General features: G+C 38.8%; 1 long non-coding RNA gene and 1 pseudogene across 1 annotated transcript; both read left to right on the forward strand.

Moving 5' to 3' along the window:
• The first annotated feature begins 312 nt into the window (after positions 1–312).
• On the forward strand, positions 313–4,079 carry LOC112184502 (annotated as a pseudogene).
• Positions 4,080–8,435: 4,356 nt separating this feature from the next.
• Positions 8,436–12,923, forward strand: LOC112189104. The gene is made up of 3 exons (XR_002931713.2): positions 8,436–9,604; positions 10,644–10,692; positions 12,678–12,923. It is a non-coding gene; the product is annotated as an uncharacterized LOC112189104 (long non-coding RNA).
• The last annotated feature ends 4,726 nt before the right edge of the window (positions 12,924–17,649 follow it).

Genomic DNA, 17,649 nt, shown 5'->3' on the forward strand with positions numbered 1-17,649 from the left:
TCTTTCTCTCTTTTCTTTTGTTTTGTGACGTTTCTTTTAGAGTTAGTTTAGTTTTGTTTTATTTTGTGTGATTAATATAGTTACCCTCAATCTCTGGCATCGAACGATCCTTGCTTATCCTTTACTACTGACCACTACATCATTGCAAGGTTAAATTGAGCGTCTATTTTGGGCGTATCAGGAAGTCCCTGAAGAAAAATAAAAATAAATTTAAATCAATAACAAGAACTTTAATATAAAGCTTACTTGTGAATTTCAGAGCTTGAAATTCTTGATACACGCGCATGTTGATACAGGCCTGTAGGCGTTCATATGGGGCTGCTAGACGTGGCCGGGAAGAAAGGCTGGGAGCTGCTGGTGGCTGGTCGGACAGATGGCCAAGAATGGTTGGGCTGGCTGTCTATTGGCCGATATGTGGCTAGTGCTAGCCGAGAGGATTGGTCGGGCTGGCTAGCTGAGAGCTGTGCTAGCGACGCTAACAGGGTAGGCGCAGGGGCGTGCGGATGCAGACGCTAGCGAGGCTAGTAGGCGAGTGTAGGGGTACGAGGGGGCTACAGGGGCAACGAGGCTAGCAAGAGTGCAGGTGAGACTAACCAATCGAGGCTAACCATGAGTGAATTTCTTAGGATTTTAGCTTCTTGGTTTAAGGGTTAGAGCTTGTGATGATAACATGTTTAAGAATGTAGGATGCAATAGAGATTGTAGAAAGAATTGGTGTGTGTTTCATTGATAATAGAAGCCCTATATATAGGGATTATAAGTACATAATCTTGGAGTACAAGGATTCCTACTCTAACTAGAATTAGGAATCTAGAACATTATCTCTTATTACAACTATAGAAAGTAATCCTAGTTTGACAAAGCACACTAAAGTCAAATATTCTTCAACAGTTATAACTCAGTACGTAGCTGGTCAGTCGGAATTAACAAAAAGGAGAAAAATGATGTGTGTATAACTATAAATATATATAGGAAAATTCTACAGTACAGTAACTTGTCTACAAATTTCGACGTACGTACCAATATAAAAGTTCAAAACAACACAAGTATATTTTCACAGCTCTCTCTACCCTAATAGATATGTATATTTTTTTTTTTTGTTTCATTCAAGGAAACAAATTTAGGTAGCAAGAAACTGGAGCAAAATGGGACATTTCTGAAGAACTGATGATCTATACGAGACAAATTGGTATGTTAGTCCCCAGAGAGTGCTTTAATTTTCCAAGTAATTTCATTTCTGCAGTTGGCATAGTAGCATTTTTCTAACAACATAAACGGAACATACTCACTTCATTTACAGAACGTGCTTCTTGAGAAGGTTTCAATCGAAAGCTCAATGTGGCGTTAGCGACCTAAGATCTCTTAATTGGCAAAAATGTAGCCATTCTTGAGAACGAAGCATCCTCCACAGCCAATGTTCACGATAAAGTTGATGACATTAAACAAGAACTTGTAAGCATGAAAGCCTTCCTAAATGATGTTGAGGGAAAGAAAGCACAATCAGAGGGAGGGGAGACATGGATAACAAGCGTGAGAGACTCTGTCTATGACGTTGAAGATATCATTGATGAATTCACATATCACATCTATAAGCAGGGACGTGGAGTTCGAGTTGCAAGGTGTCTTCACCAAACATTTTATATTCCAAAGAATTTTTGGTATAGGCGTCAAATCGCTAAAAAATTAGACAAAATCAAAGGAACCATTAAAGACATTTCGGAGAGGAATCAAACATATGGTGTTAGTGTTGTTACTGCTCTAGAAGGAACGAGTACTTCTCATGATCATATTCAAAAATGGATGCGGAACTGAGCAGAGGCTTCTCTCTTTACCAATGAAGATGAGCTTGTCGAGATTGAAGCCCCCAAAAGAGTATTAATGGAACATATAGTGAATGAACTGCAAAGCCAAAGCATAGTCTCCGTGGTTGGGATGGGAGGATCTGGGAAGACCACTCTTGTTGCAAAGATCTTTAACATTGACATTGTAAAGAGACATTTCAATTGCTATGCATGGATTACAGTTACCCAAACCTATGTGATTGAGGACTTATTTAGAAGCTTGATCAAGCAATTCCATGAAGCAAGGAAGGAGGAGGTTCTAAGAGACATTGATATGATGAGCTTTAGAGAATTGGTAGAGATTCTTGTGAACTTCTTGAACTCAAAAAAGTATCTAGTTGTGCTGGATGATGTATGGGATATAAATCTTTGGGCACAAATAAGGGTATCACTTCAACATAGACAACTTGGAAGTCGAGTTGTACTCACCACTCGAAATGATGATATAGCAAGCTATGCTTTTGGAGTTGCAAGCCATGTTCACCATATTCAACCCCTGGGAAAGAAGAACACTTGGGAGCTTTTTTGCAAGGAGACATTCTCTACTCATCCTATTAAATCTTGTCCACTTGAACTTGAACCATTTGCTCGGGAACTTGTGGGGAAGTGTAATGGCTTTCCTCTAGCAATTGTAGCATTAGGTGGTCTCATGTCATCCAAAAAGTCACGTTCAGAGTGGAGCAATGTTTGCAACAGCTTAAATTGGCATCTTAGAAACGTCCCTTTACTGGGCTCTATGCAGAGCATTTTATTGCTCAATTTCAATGACTTGTCGTACTGATTGAAGCATTGTTTCCTATACTGTTCTCTTTTTCCAGAAGACTATTTAATGAGAAGAAAATGACCCATTAGATTGTGGATAGCTGAAGGATTCGTTGAACATGTGAAAGGTGTCACACTGGAAGTGATTGTAGATAGATATCTTTCGGAACTTTGTTTTAGTAGCATGCTACAAGTTGTGGAGAGGAATGAAGAAGGAAGGCCAAAACAATGCAGGATGCATGATGTCATGCGTGAGCTTGCTCTTTCAACATCTGAGAAAGAAAAGTTTTGTGCTGTGTATGATGGGAAAGATGAAGCAATTGAAGCCCGCCGTTTGTCATTTCAATTTGAAAGAGAAATTAAATCCAGCACAGGTATATCACAGCTTCGATCTATTCTTGTCTTTGTCAAAGAGACTACGTTGCCTTCTGATTGCAAATTTTTGAGGGTGCTAGACTTGGCGGAGAATATGTCAATAACTAAACTGCTAGATGATCTTGGGTACTTGTTCAACTTAAGATATATATATATTTGAGGAGAACTCGTATCAAGGAGCTTCCAAAATCCATAGGAAAGCTACGCAACCATCAAACCTTGAACATCCGCGAAAGTAAGATAAAGGAACTTCCAAAAGAAATTGCCAAGTTGTTAAATCTGCGCCATCTAACTATGTACCATTACACTGATGATTTTCTTGGGTTTAGATTTGTCAAGGGGACAAGAGTACCAGTGGATCTTAGTTAGATGAATAAATTGCAAGTTTTGTCATGTGTTGTGGCAGAAGGAGACACTATTAGGTGGGTCGGTTGTATGACCCAACTTGTATGGATTGGAATTACTAATGTTAAAGAAAGTGATGAGATGCACCTGTGTGACAGCATTCAGAAGCTGCAGCTCCTTCACTACTTGTTTCTAATGGCAAGTGATGAAGAGGAGATTCTTCAAACAAATGCACTATGTTCATCTCCTCCCCTACTTCGAGTGGTTATTTTGGTTGGCCGATTGGAGAATGTACCACTTTGGTTTCATTCACTCTGCAGCCTCACACATCTGTATCTGCATTGGTCTAAACTTGAAGAAAATTTGGTACCTCACATTGAAGCACTGCCCAATCTGGGATATCTTACCTTTGTTAATGCATATGTTGGGAAACAGCTGTATTTTTGCAGAGACTTTTTAAAGCTAAAGAAGCTGGAATTGTATAATCTTCCCTTGTTGACAGAAATAACTATAGAAAATGGGGTAATGCCAAATCTCCATGACTTGCATGTTGAGAGCTGCATGTCATTAAAGACATTGCCACTGGGTCTTGAATTCCTTACTAATCTTCAAAAGTTGACATTAGAGACAGTTCCAAAAAAAATTATCCTGCCCATTCGGAAAGGAGCTGTGGATCGTCCAAAGGTTCAACACATCCCTGAAATCCTCTATTTCTATGAAGAGTCATCTATGAGGTTCTATGAAAGATTGTCCTAGCATTTCTTTCTCCCGATTGGTAATTGGTTTCTTAGTCTTGCAGTTTATCTCCTTTTCATATGATACAAGAATTGCTCATTGAATATGTCCGATTCAGTTTCTAAAGAGTCACCATAATATGGATTGAAGGTAAGAGATTACTAGTTGGTTAACCCCTTGGGATTAGCACAAGTGCACAAGTAGTGAGAGGGGGGGAAAAAGATTACTAGCTAGTTGATTTTCTCTCACTATGTCGTCTCACTATGTCGTTCTTTTTGCATAATCCATCAAGTTCCAGGAGTATTGTAGAAGGTTTGGCCCATTCTTTCCCATAGCCCATTTTCTGTGTGTAGCTGCAAGGACTGACACCTTTTTAAAAAAATTTTAATTGGATAATACAGAAGACTTCTATTGCACTTGATATTATTAAGTGTATTTGCATGTATAATGTTAGATTGAACATGTCACTTTAGCAGTAAATGGGATATGGTACTCTTTTCCCTTGTATCTGGCAAGGTTATGATGAGACCACTCTATGAATCCCTTAGTTTGTATTGTTTGCCCCCAGATAAAAAAAAAATATAAAATTATTTGTCACGGACTCACAATAGAAGCTGTGTTGTATTACATGTGTTGAGTTTCCATGTTGATCATTTTGCATATCTTTTAAGTTTGGTCATGGAGACTTCATTATGATCAATCCCTTCTATAACAAATACATATATCTTATAATATATTATATATTGTTGGAAAAAGGTAATAGAATGAAAGTAACAACTCCAACCACAAAAGAATAAATATGCAAGGAAATAAAAGAGTAAAGAAAAGAGAACACATGATATAGCATAGTTTGGCAAAGTGCCTACGTCCGCGGGGCAGCAACAACAGGAACTTCCACTATGAAACAGTGGATGGGTACAAGAAATATAAAACTTCAAGAACACTACTTGAAAGAAACTCTCTCACACTTGTTTTGCTACCTAACAACTACTACGCTCTCAACTTGGAGTGGACACTCTTCATTTTCTACTTGAATGAAGATGTTTTTTTTTTCTTAGATGAGATGATTAGAATGAGCAAATTACCTCTCTTTATATTAGTCAAAGACAAAATCTCTAAATGACTTCATTAATGCTCCATTCATGCACCACTTCAATAAATGCTCCTTCACAAATTTTCCACATTCATCTTAATTCATGTACTTCAACATTATCTAGAACCAATAGATGTTCTAAAAAGCCCTCATAAATTCTTTGTAGGAAAACAAAATACCATTCATGAATATATTTCGTGTTTGTTCTGGATATTCTAAGTTTTGGCCCTTTTTCCTATTGATGTTGAGGAAGAGATCTATGTAAGTAAAATTTGCATTCCCATATCACTGTGTACAATATAGATCAACCTAGCTCAGGTTATATATAGTCACTCTCATGGTGAAATATTTTAAGTGGAGGTAGCCTCCTTTTAGGGACGAGGTGAACCGCTATACATCTTATGTTACTCTCTATCTCTCTCGTGCTTCGTACTTAATCTTCGGATTATGATAGAAACATTTGGTCGACTATCGGAATCACGTACATGAAGTCATGTTGCTTGCCCAAACTCTCTTGGTCACTTTGCAATGACACCATGGCACCTCGGCATGTATTGGAAATAGTGACAGTATGGGGTTGAGTATGGTTGCATGACAGTATGGAAGCAGCATGGCTGCAACTTGATTAGCACAACTTGATTACTGTTTTGTACTTTTCTAGCATGGTTAAGTGATTTGTACATTACCTTCTACTGTTCATATCTTACCTTAGTTGTTAATCCTAGTTGTGGGTTTAGGTGGTATACTTTGTATATATTCTGTATCCTTGTACTTAGTTAAAAAAACAAAACAAAAATATACAAGAAAATTTCCACAATTCTCTTGCTTGTTTTCTTCATGGTATTAGAGCAGGCATTTAAGGCCTGAGTCTGGTTTTTTCTTCTTGGGAAGTTCCTAAGTTCACCATTTTAAGATGGCTGGGAAATCAGGTTCTAAAGATGATGAACCTCTTGCCATCTCTTCTGATGTGGAGTCTAATCCAAATCAACGTCTTAGTTCTATTTTGTTGAATGAGTCAACTATCTGTCTTGGGCTAGAGCTATTACACTTGCTCTTGGAGGAAGGTCCAAACTTGGTTATGTCAATGGAGTTATACAGAAGCCTAAAGCTGTCTCTCCTAATCTTGATTCTTGGCTGTGCAAGGATCAACTCGTCATTCTAGCTAATTAACTCCATAGAGAGCAGAAGAGCAAAAATTTTCAGTTTTTCTGAGTCATCTATGCATCTCTAGAATAATGTCAAAGAGATGTATGGAAATCAGAATAATGCTGCTCGAGTTTTTCAACTCAAACGAGATATTGCTAATCTTCAACAAGAAGTTAAGCCCTTTGTTCAACATCTTGGTAGCCTTACTAGTATGTGGAATGAGCTAGATGTTTATAGACCTCATACTACCGAGGCTAGTGTGTTGTTAAATAGAGCTGAAGAGGACAAGATTTTTCAGCTTCTTGCAAGCTTAAGCTCAGAATATGAAGATTTGAGAAGTCATATTCTTATGAATACTGAATTACCATCTTTCAACAATGTGTGTGCTACCATTCAAAGAGAAGAAGTTTGAAAAAAAGTGATGAATGTGGAGTCCAAGACTAGTGCATCTGAAACTAGAGCATATGCTTCTAATCACAGGCAAGCTGAAGCTAAAGTGTACAAAGGCAAGTGACCTGACTTGAAATGCAGCTACTATGAGGGAGTTGGACATGTCAGGGATAGATGTTGGATTCTTTATCCTGAATAGAAGCCAAAGTTTTTTAAGGAAGGCAAAGGTGCTCAAAAGAGTTGGAATCCACCAAAGGCAAATCTGGAAGCAACTTCTTCTACTCCTTCTGAGGGTAGGCTAAACTTCACCGCCAATCCCACTACTTTAATCAATGAATTTGCTGCTTATCTCAGCAAGAAGCAAATGCATAGTGGCAGTGAAAAAACAGACATTCCTGGAGTTGAATACCACACTGCACTTCTTGGAAAATTTGCTGGCTTTCTTGCAGATACTGATTGTGTTCCACATGAAGAAGCTTTAAGTACTCTAAAATCCTTCTCTACTGCTCTAAGTGTTTGTACTATGGATGATTATTGGATTATAGACTCATGAGCTACAGATCACATGACAAATAAAATTACAAATCTGCATGAGTTTGAAAAAATGTCTACTCACTACTACAAAAAGTTAATCACACAACACTAATCACACAACGGAACACAAATCTTCTGTTGTGTGTTTAAGTAAAATGTATTGTACAACAGTATTAGTAATGTTCTGTTGTGTGAATGTCAACAAAGTGATAACTTTTTTCTCAGAACTACATTGCACAACACAATTAAGTATTGTCCGTTGTCTGAGTCTAAAAAATTTAGCGGCATATTTCACTCCACTCTCGAATCATGGTTGCCTCTCGAAATCTGAAATTTGGGGTACTTAGGACAACGGTGCTTGACATTTTCTGTTGTTTGATTGAAAACTAAACGCCAAATTTTGAGAAAGCTTGCTTGGATATCTTCCACTAGGTAAATCTTGTGCAAGTTGTAGAAATCAGACAACAGAAGTTATACTTTTCTGTTGTGTGAAGTGGGAACATAGGCGGCAGCAATTTGAGTCAAAATGCAGCAGGCGGCAGATTCCCCTCCATGTTTTGACATTTTGATTTTATGTCATACACTCTTACGACAGTGTGTTGTGTTTCTGTTGTGGGATCGACTTGAGAAGTAATATTTGAAGTTCAAATAATTTCTTTTCCGTTCATTCTCCCTCTTCCGCACTTGAGTCAAAATAAGACTTCTTCGACCCGAACCTTTCCCTTCTTCCACCAAACCTTAAAAACTCAATTTTTCATCTTTAATCCTTCCCAAGAACCCCAGTTCCCAAATCACTCCATTTCTTCCCTGAGCATGACTATCGCAAAGCCATCAAACAATCAAGTCCCTCATTCTCTCATATCTCTTTCTCCTGTCATCTCTCTCTCGTAGTTCTGAAACCCCAAAATTCTCTAGAAATTTCATGAATGACATTGAAATTTCAAACCACCCAAACACCCAAAACGCTTTCTACCCTTAAAACCTTCGCTACTTCTTCCTCCTCCCCTGCACTTGTCTGCCTCTCTCTTTATCAAAAAACCCTAAAAAGAAAGATGATGCCTTTCCGGTTCAGAATTTTCTCCAAAAAGTGCCATGTGGATTTCGTCATCACCATTTCTATCAACCTGGATGAGCAGCTGATGGGTTCGTCAGGGATGGCGCCATTGACTCCAGCTCTTGCTTGAAAGGCCATAGGGGCACTCAGGTAAGCATTTGTTATCCGCTAGTTCAATTGCGGTAATTTCGAATCAGTTACTTTTGCTACTATGGAGGAATTGTTGTTTAGTTCATTTGAGGATTGAAATTGTTACATTTCATAGCAAGATTTGTGTGGAATAATTGGTTTCGAGGTCTGAGTTTTTACTGAGGAAGTTGTTAAATGGAGAAAAAGAAATAAAATCTTGAAATGATTAGTAGAGATTTTTCATGGGTCTTGATTTTGCTTGAGATCTGAGTTTCTTTTTCCAATTTGTTTGGTAGATAGATGACTTTGAATTTTCAAGGTTTGCAGATTTTGGACCTGCAATATCCGGTGCAAACAAATTGCATCTTTTCCCAATATGGTTGTCTAGCTAGGTAGCCAATCTAGCATTTGCCCTGCTTGAAACCATTGAATTTCTGGAATGACTAATCTCTCTAGAGTGTAATATATATCATAAACTAGTAACAACTTTTCTTTAATGAATTAGAGAACGAGATATGCTGAAAGAAAGACATGTTGTGATATCCCGCCCCCAACTTTGAAGCTTACTTGGATTATTGTCTTTGAGTTAGACTTTTTAAAATGTTATGTTCCTTAAATTTGTGGTGTTTTATTGCTAATTTTCTGTTTTATATATATATATGATATTTGTTTTTATCTATTGTTACTTTTTATTTATTTATGTAATGGTTAAGAGAGAGGAAGGAGTGGGTTTTGGTTGCTGACGGTGGGGGGTGGGGGAGAAAAGAAAGAGAGAGATGGAAACCAAAAAGAAGAGGAAGAGAACGGGAAAAGGAAAGGGAGAAGAGGGAGATGAAAAGAGGAAGAAGAAAGAAAAGAGAGGGGAGGGGAAAACGACTAGTTGAAAAAGAAAGAAGAATGAGAAGTAGAAAGGAGGAGACGGAGAGGGATTGAGAAGAGAGAATTTGAGAGTTTGGGGTTTTCTCAAAGGCTGCGATTGGGTATTTCTAGATTAGAGGAGAGTGAAGCTATAGAATTGTATGAGTTTTGATTGAGAGTTAGAAGAAGAAGAAGAAGAAGAAGAAGAAGGATAAATGAATGGGAATGAGAGTCTAATTTTTCTGCTCTTGAAACTAAACTATCAGAGGGCAATGGAGGAAGTTTTCATAAGTGAAAGGTTTCCATTCAGGTTGTTTAGCTTCTACGGTTGTCTTGCTTTAGGTGAGTGACTTCTATTTTCTGAATTTGTGTTTCTTTTCTTGATTTTATGTTCTTGTTGTTCATTCTTGATCAATAGCATGTTGTTCCAAATGTGAGGTTACCTTTCAAATAATTGAGTTAGTTTTCCATCTTAATGTTGGACTTCCTTGCTACTGTGAGTGACTTTGTAATTGGAATTTTTCTTTGTTATATCTTTTTCCGATTTTATATGGAATTCTTTTGGTTTGGGTTATCTGTTGTTTGGTTCGCATTGTTCTATTAGTTGATGAAACGGTGTCCGTGAGATGGTGAGTGTGCAGCTGAGATGGGTTGGTTGTTAACTGTCTTTTTAAATGTTCTTTAATCCATTAGGATTTGCTTGTGTTTAAGTTTAGGTGTTTCTACCTTTATGTTTCAATTTCAATTTAAGAATAAGGTCCAAAGTACGTTTTACCTTTTTATTTCATTTCTAATGGAAGCCTTTTTGAATTGTTTACTTCTTCCTTGTTCATTTGGTACTGATAGAACTAACAGAGCAATAACTAAAACTCTGCTCAATAAGGTAAACTAATCTCCTTATACTACTTAAAGGAATGTTTCCTCTCTCTTGATCTTGGAACATTATCATTCTCTAATAATATGTATTCTGGCATTTTTTGTTTAAAGTTCCATTACATAAATGCACAACTAGTCAAGGTATCTTATATTGGGTTATCAATTGAGAGTAATTTTAGGTTTTGTTAGTTTAATTTAGTATTGGTTTACAGCTTGCTGATATAATTTGATTTGATTCTTAGTTATTGTTGATTGATTATGAAAAGGTTTGTCTTTCCCTTTCTATAGAGGGCAAAGACTTCATATTGGGGTTGGTTACTAATATCTGGGATATATAAAGTGTAAATCTTGCTAAACAAGATGAGTAAACAACTGCACTAAAATTATTTGAAAAGATGTTGGAACCTTTTGTCATCTTTGTTTATCTATTCTTTTGCTTTCATAGGTATATTAATGTGTTCACTGAGTTATTGGGTTGATCTTTCAATGTTTATGTTTTGAACAGTGAGAATGCTCAGGGAATAACTACTGCTTCTGCAAGAGCCCGCACAAAGGTACTTTTTGTATTCATATCCTGATACAGTTGGAGAAGAGTTCGTTTTGAAGTAAGGAATTCATTCATTGCATGATGTTTGATATTAAGATTCTATTAGTTAGATGCCATTATACATCATAAGTGGGTTCGATAGCTAGGTGCCATTTGATTATGCTCTGAATTGTCTAGTCATTTGATTCGTCATCATCAATTATATTCAAACATGTTCCTTTACATTGTTTTCATTTTTTTTAATGATATTCTGCACATACGTACAATAACCTTCCTTCCTTCTGCCTAGAGTTATCTTCACTCCTGTCTTAGCACAATACCAGCTGAGGCTGCCTATTGGAAGGTATTCGTCAGAGTTTGCTTTTGTTTTCATACAATGGTTTGTTAGCTGGCCTATGACTTTAAAATGCAGTACATTTTATCATGTCAAGAATCCAGAGCTTGCCATGTTCTCTTTGATATTTTATTCATTATTGATCAGAAGCTTTGCTACAGTTTTTATTGATTAATTTGCTTATGTGTTTTCATGTTTACTAGCTATTCTTTGGGGGGGGGGGGGGGGGGGGGGGGGGGGAGGGGGGGGTGTAGCTATTCTTTTGTAATCTTCCATATTGCTAATTTGCTAATCAGTTAATCTGGTTAAGTATATAGGAATTCCTTTGTTAATCATTGTGGATGTTTTGTTAAATATTATGAGTTCCTACCAAATTTATAATGTTACTGGTAATAGGTCCTTTGTCAGTGTGCTCGCACTTTCATAGTTTACATTTGGTTACTGGTTACATACAATGGACTTGTCAGGCATCATTCTTATGAAAATTTATCATTCACTAAAATTCAATGGTGGTTGTTAATTATCACCATGTGGATTTGAAATCTGTGTCAATAGGCAAGTCCCAATAGTACTAACTAAGAAAACCCAAAATCCCTACCAAACCCCTACACCGAAATGGGATACCCCTTTGGGGCCCAAATCTTGTTGTGCTAGCTTTCATGAGTTTCACTCTCTATTATTGGTATATTCTTGATCAAATCTTATTTTATCTTGCAATTGTTTTGGAGCAACTTAATTCTGTTTCATTCTCATAATACTTTTTCTATGAGAGAACTTGCCAAGACTTCCATCACTTTTTTTACTCCATGAACAAGAGGAATTTGTCATTGTGAATGCTTGATAGTCTAACAGATATGGTCTAAAAGATTTTGGTTAACTGTACCATATATGTCTTTAATGGTTGGAATATTACTAATGAAAGTTCTGTAGTTCTCTATTTGATGCTCATCTTTGTCCCATCTCTTGTCGGAAACATACAATGGGTTTAGACTTCAATACCTCCATTTCGTTCTTGTATCTGCAATTTCTCTTCTTTTTTTTTGTTACTTTCAATCTTTTTTGAACCTATAGTACCTATAGTTAGGCCTATCAAATACCCTGCATTCTATGAGGTAATCATTGTTTTTGCTGCATTTTTTCATTCATTGATGATCTCTCTTTTAATTTTTACGTATTTGTGTTCGTTGTTAGCATTTCAAACATTTCATAAATTCTCTCACCATTTCTTAAGAGCTGTGTGCTTGGCATTTTTTTTCCCTTGATTGATTTTTGTAAACTGCATCTATTCTTATTAGAAGCTTACTGATTTGTATAATGGTCAGTGCTTGAAGTCATAACATGCTACTTATGCTTGCAAAGATAATAAGGTGCTGCCATAGAGCCTATAATTATACAGCATGTATTTTTTTCTATTTAGGATTGCAGATCTCACAAAACAATCCTAAAGATTGTTTCCTGCATGTGGTAATGGTAGAAATCATTTTATTTATATTGTGATTTCTGGACTTTGCTGGTTTTGGTTTCACTTGCACTCTCTGTTAAATGGCTGTTAATTTCCTGCATGTTTGTTTTCTTGCTTCACTGCAAAGCTTCACATTCCCATACAGTTTTTATTATCTTTCTTCTGCATTCGCTAAATCATGTTGTGCCTAATGCAGACATTGTCAAATTTCATCAAATCACTAAACAAGTTGCATCTTGCATGCCAATTGCGGGAGTGAGACATTTTTGTTGAAGCCAGAAACAGTTGAAGACTAAGAGCTATCGAAAATAGGAATGTTTTTTATTCTTGTATAGCTAACTGGGAATGCTCTTGTTTAGTGCATTATCTAGTTACTTGAATGTATGAATGCTTGAATAATGGTACTTGAATGATATGGATTAGAGTAGTATTTATATGGTAATATATCAAGCATTATTCTAGACAAACATTTATATTGATATTCTTGTTGTCCAAGGTTCAGTCATACAACACAATGCAAAATAATGTGTTGTATGACTGTAAAAGAGTTCAAAATTAAGGCTTCTCCTACAACAATTACTGGATGTTAGCCAATTTGATTACAATATTCAGACTACAGTTAATCAAATATAGTTGTTGTGTGAACTAACAACCAACAACAGAAAATAACAAAATTCTGTTGTGTGAGATTCATAACACACAACATAAATAAAATGATCTCTGTTGTCTGAGTAATCAACAGACAAGGGAGATAATTTTACTTCAGTTGTGTGTTACTTACCTCAGACAACAAAAATTAAGTTATATTCGTTGTCTGTTATTAGTCTTAGACAACAAAGAATGAGTTATATCTGTTGTCTGTTATTAGTCTCAGACAACAAAGAATGAGTTATATCTGTTGTCTGTTATGAATCTCAGACAACAAAGAATGAGTTATATCTGTTGTGTGTTATGAATCTCAGACAACGGCAAATTTCCTTTTCTGTTGTCTGATGTTTCAATCACACAACACTCACTTGGACCACGGTGAGCTTGGTCATCACACAACACAAATCCACCGTCGCCTGATGACCTTTTTGTAGTAGTGACTCCTTCTAAAGTATCTGTAGCAAATGGCAAAGGTGCCTCAGTTTTAGGAAAGGGAAAAATCAAATTACTCTCCAACCTTATTGAGTCAATTGCTCTCTATGTTCCTTCTTTTCCTTTTCAGCTCCTATCTGTTGGAAGAATTATAAACACATTAAAATGTCTTGTCATCTTCTCTCCTTATAATGTCATATTTCAGGATCTCATCACCAAGAAGACGATTGGTAAGGGTTTCTTTTTGAATGGTCTCTATTATCTGTCTAAGAACTCTTTTGTTTCCAAAGCTTTCCAAGTCAGTTCAAGATCAGCACAAGAGCATCATTTGTGGCATCAACGCTTGGCTCATCCTTCAGAGAAAGTGTTGTGTTTTTTGTTTCCAAATTTGTGCAAAGCAGACAATCAATGTGATGTCTGTCATCTGTCAAAATTCTCTAGGTTGCCTTTTACTTCCTCTCTTTCTAGAGCTAGTAATCCTTTTGAAATCGTTCATTCAAATATTTGGGGTCCAGTTCTTGAATCCTATGATGGATTTAAGTATTTTGTAACATTTGAAGATTATTTTACGAGGATTACTTGGTTGTATCTACTGAAATTCAAAAGTGAAGTTGTGAATGTTTTTAAGGATTTTCATAAACTTGTCAACACTCAATTTTCTTCATCCATTCATGTGTTAAGATCCGATAATGGCACTGATTATATGTCCAATAATATGTCACACTACTTGAGCACACAAGGCATTGTGCATCAAACTAGTTATGTTGGTACTCCTCAACATAATGGGATTGCTGAAAGAAAGAATCGAGATCTTCTTGAAAAAACAAGAGCACTGATGTTTCAAATGAATGTTCCAAAAAAATTTTGGTCTCAAGATGTTCTCACTGCCACATATCTCATCAAAAGACTCCCTAGTAGAGTGCTTGGTTTCAAATCACCTCTTGAAGTGTTGAAAGGTAGAAAGATTAATCTGTCTCACTTGAAGGTCTTTGGCTGTACATGTTTTGTTCATATTCAAGCTTATCAACTTGATCCAGAGCTGATAAATGTGTCTTCCTAGGATATTCATCTACTCAAAAGGGTTATAATTATGCTACTAGGAAACTAATTGTCTCCAGGGATGTGAGATTTGATTAATATACTCCCTATTTCACTAGAAAATCATGTGATTCTGGTCAGGGGGAGTTTCTCTCTGTACTTACATAGGCATTTGCAAGCATAATTAGCTATAATGAGCCACGCTCATGCCACCGCCAGCGGTACCAAAACCCGCCAAAGGAGTGACCTACGGAAACACAGCCAAGTAGGCTACCGCCTAAGCCCCGGCGTACCCTCAGATCACCACGAATGTGTCGCCATGCGCCGCGCCAAGATAGCATCAGAAGCTCCAAAAGCTGGGAACTGAAGCATATCAGTCCCACATCGAAAACATGGTGAAGATGAGTTCCCTCCTCACCCAAAAAAGGTCCTCTCCTCTCTCCTTATTAATTACGCATTTACTACTTACCTACTGTTACTTTGTCAACATAAATACATTGACTAACTTAGGCATCGGACAAGAGAAGACCACCCAACGCGGTCTCTCTCTAACGCCCTCTGTATTTTACTTGACAGGTAAACAGAAACTCTGAATATCACAAGTAGCGGTCCGTCCATCGGATCAGCGTTAATCGAGGTTCAACTACCGTTGAACTTTTAGACATTAACATTGGTCGTCTGTGGGAATCCTTGAACAAAAGGTGATCCACCACAACTACCATGACTAGCGGTAGCGGGGTAAACGCTCAACAGCAAGCGGATCAGTCCGCCGACCCCCACCCCACAAACCTTGTAGCTAACGTTGACCCAGTGGTAAACGTTAACCGTGCACTATTCAATACCCCATCAAACCTTGTGGCGGAGACCCATCCGGGCAGTAGTTGACCACTGTCAGGGACCTTGCCGCTATGTATGAGCTGGCATTGGCGGACCTCCACAAGGCAAACAAGGAGCCCATAGAGAAGGCCAATGCCCAAAAGCAGGTGGCCATGCTGATGTCAAAGTTTGACGAATTAAAAAAGGCACTGGAAGCAAACGCTAACACAGCACAGAGTGAACAATCATGGAGCACCAGACGCAGTCGACCCAATACAGGCGGAATGGTACCCGTACCAGTCATATAGATGCATGTACTGTTGAACCCACCAGAAGTGATGGGCCCGCCTCCTCTGCGCAGCCTAATGATGGAGCAGGAGGCGGAATCACAGCCAAACACCAACCGCCCGGCAGCCAGAGCCAGAACTGAAGGTTATCCACCTACCCCCAGGCGGGAGCTGGTTCAGCGGAACCTCAAGGCGACACAACCGCCTTAATCCTAGAAAAGATTCAACAATTAGAGCAAAGGCTAATCCGGGCGGAGGCAAGCGCCCCAGGGCCAACTCCAAATCCGCTCTTTACATCCACACCAGGACCATTTACTCTAGGATCCTGCAGGCTATCAGACCAGCACACGCAAAGACACCAAAGATGTCACATTACAGTGGCATGTCCGACCCCTTCGTCCACATGGATACCTTCAAAAAAGTTACTAACAATAAGGGATTTGATGACGCCACCCTCTGCCACTTATTCAGTGAAATGTTGGACAACGAGGCAATGAGCTGGTTCTTCGAATGCCCACCAGGCTCCATAGACTCATTCCACACACTGCCAAACACTTTCCTCTCGCGGTTCATCCTGTTGGCCGCCGGACATCACAACACAACTCAGCTGTTCAACCTCAAGCAAGGGGCAGCAGAAATGTTGAAGGCATTTGTCACCAGGTGGCGGGCGGCGGCATCTCAGTACCGCGATCTCGATAAGACAATGGTGCTGGTAGCCTTCAAGCAAGGACTCCTCAAGGGACCATTTGTCTATCATCTCAATTACAGCCATCCAAATGCCACATATGACCATGTCATGAGCAAGCCTGTGATCCATGCACAGGCAGAATTCATCACATATAGAGAAACCCCCCCCCCCCCCCCCACCACCGCCAACTCCTACCATGTCCATTCAACCTTCCGCCAGCCATCAGGATACCGCTAGCAAAACCTCTACTACGCCGCCAACTGATAAGAAGAGAGAATGGCAACAAGGCACCTACCAGAACAAGCGGCGGAAGGACCAGCATTACAACAAGGCAACCGCTCATCCCATGGGGATAGCCGTAATAAACAGACGGAGTCCTCCTAGCGGTATGCAGTGTTCACAGTCCTCACAGCCTCGTATGAAGAAATATACGACCAGTGCAAGGACCAGATTCCGCCACCACCCCTAACAAAATACCCAAGGGTAGGAAAGCCCAGGAACATCGGCAAATGGTGCAAATACCATGAGGATAGCGGCCACAACACCAATAATTGCAACGCTCTCAAGACAGCTGTTAAGACTTTGTACCGCGATAGTAAGATGGAGCAATTCAAGATAGCTAACCGCCACCCGTGGTCGCCAACATCGAACAAATGGGCTGCATCAATACCATCGACGGCGGTGCTCCAATTACCAACATGTCCCACATGCCACAGGGCAAAAAAGCGTTATGCGCGTGCTAACCACCCCAACGAAGTTTGCACTATCTGCTGCTAGAGGTCCGCTAAGCTCCCAAGGTCTGGTTGGGAACCCATTACCTTCTCAGAGGAGGAGGAGCGCGAAGTGCATCTACCCCATGACGATCCATTCTTAATCAACGCCATACTCAATAAATGGTCGGTAGGGAGGGTCCTTATGGACAGCGGATCCACTGTCAATGTCATCTTCAATGGTTGTTATAGAAAACTCCAGCGGAATAGAAAATTACTCCAGGATCATGAGCCATTGCTCAGCTTCTCCGGAGACATAACGCAACCATTGGGTTCTGACTACATGCTACTAGTTATCAGCGCCAGTCCATGTATGGTGAAAATCCATACCGAGTTCATCATTGTCGACTGCTTCAGTTCATATAATGCCATCATTGATTGACCGGCACTCAATAAGCTCAAGTGCATCATAGCCGGATACATGCTTCTCATGAAGTTCCCTACGCCTAATGAGACAAGCTGTGTCAAAGAAAGTCAACAATTGGCACG

The sequence above is a fragment of the Rosa chinensis genome, chromosome 2 (assembly GCF_002994745.2).
Source record: "Rosa chinensis cultivar Old Blush chromosome 2, RchiOBHm-V2, whole genome shotgun sequence".
NCBI classification, from domain to species: domain Eukaryota; kingdom Viridiplantae; phylum Streptophyta; class Magnoliopsida; order Rosales; family Rosaceae; genus Rosa; species Rosa chinensis.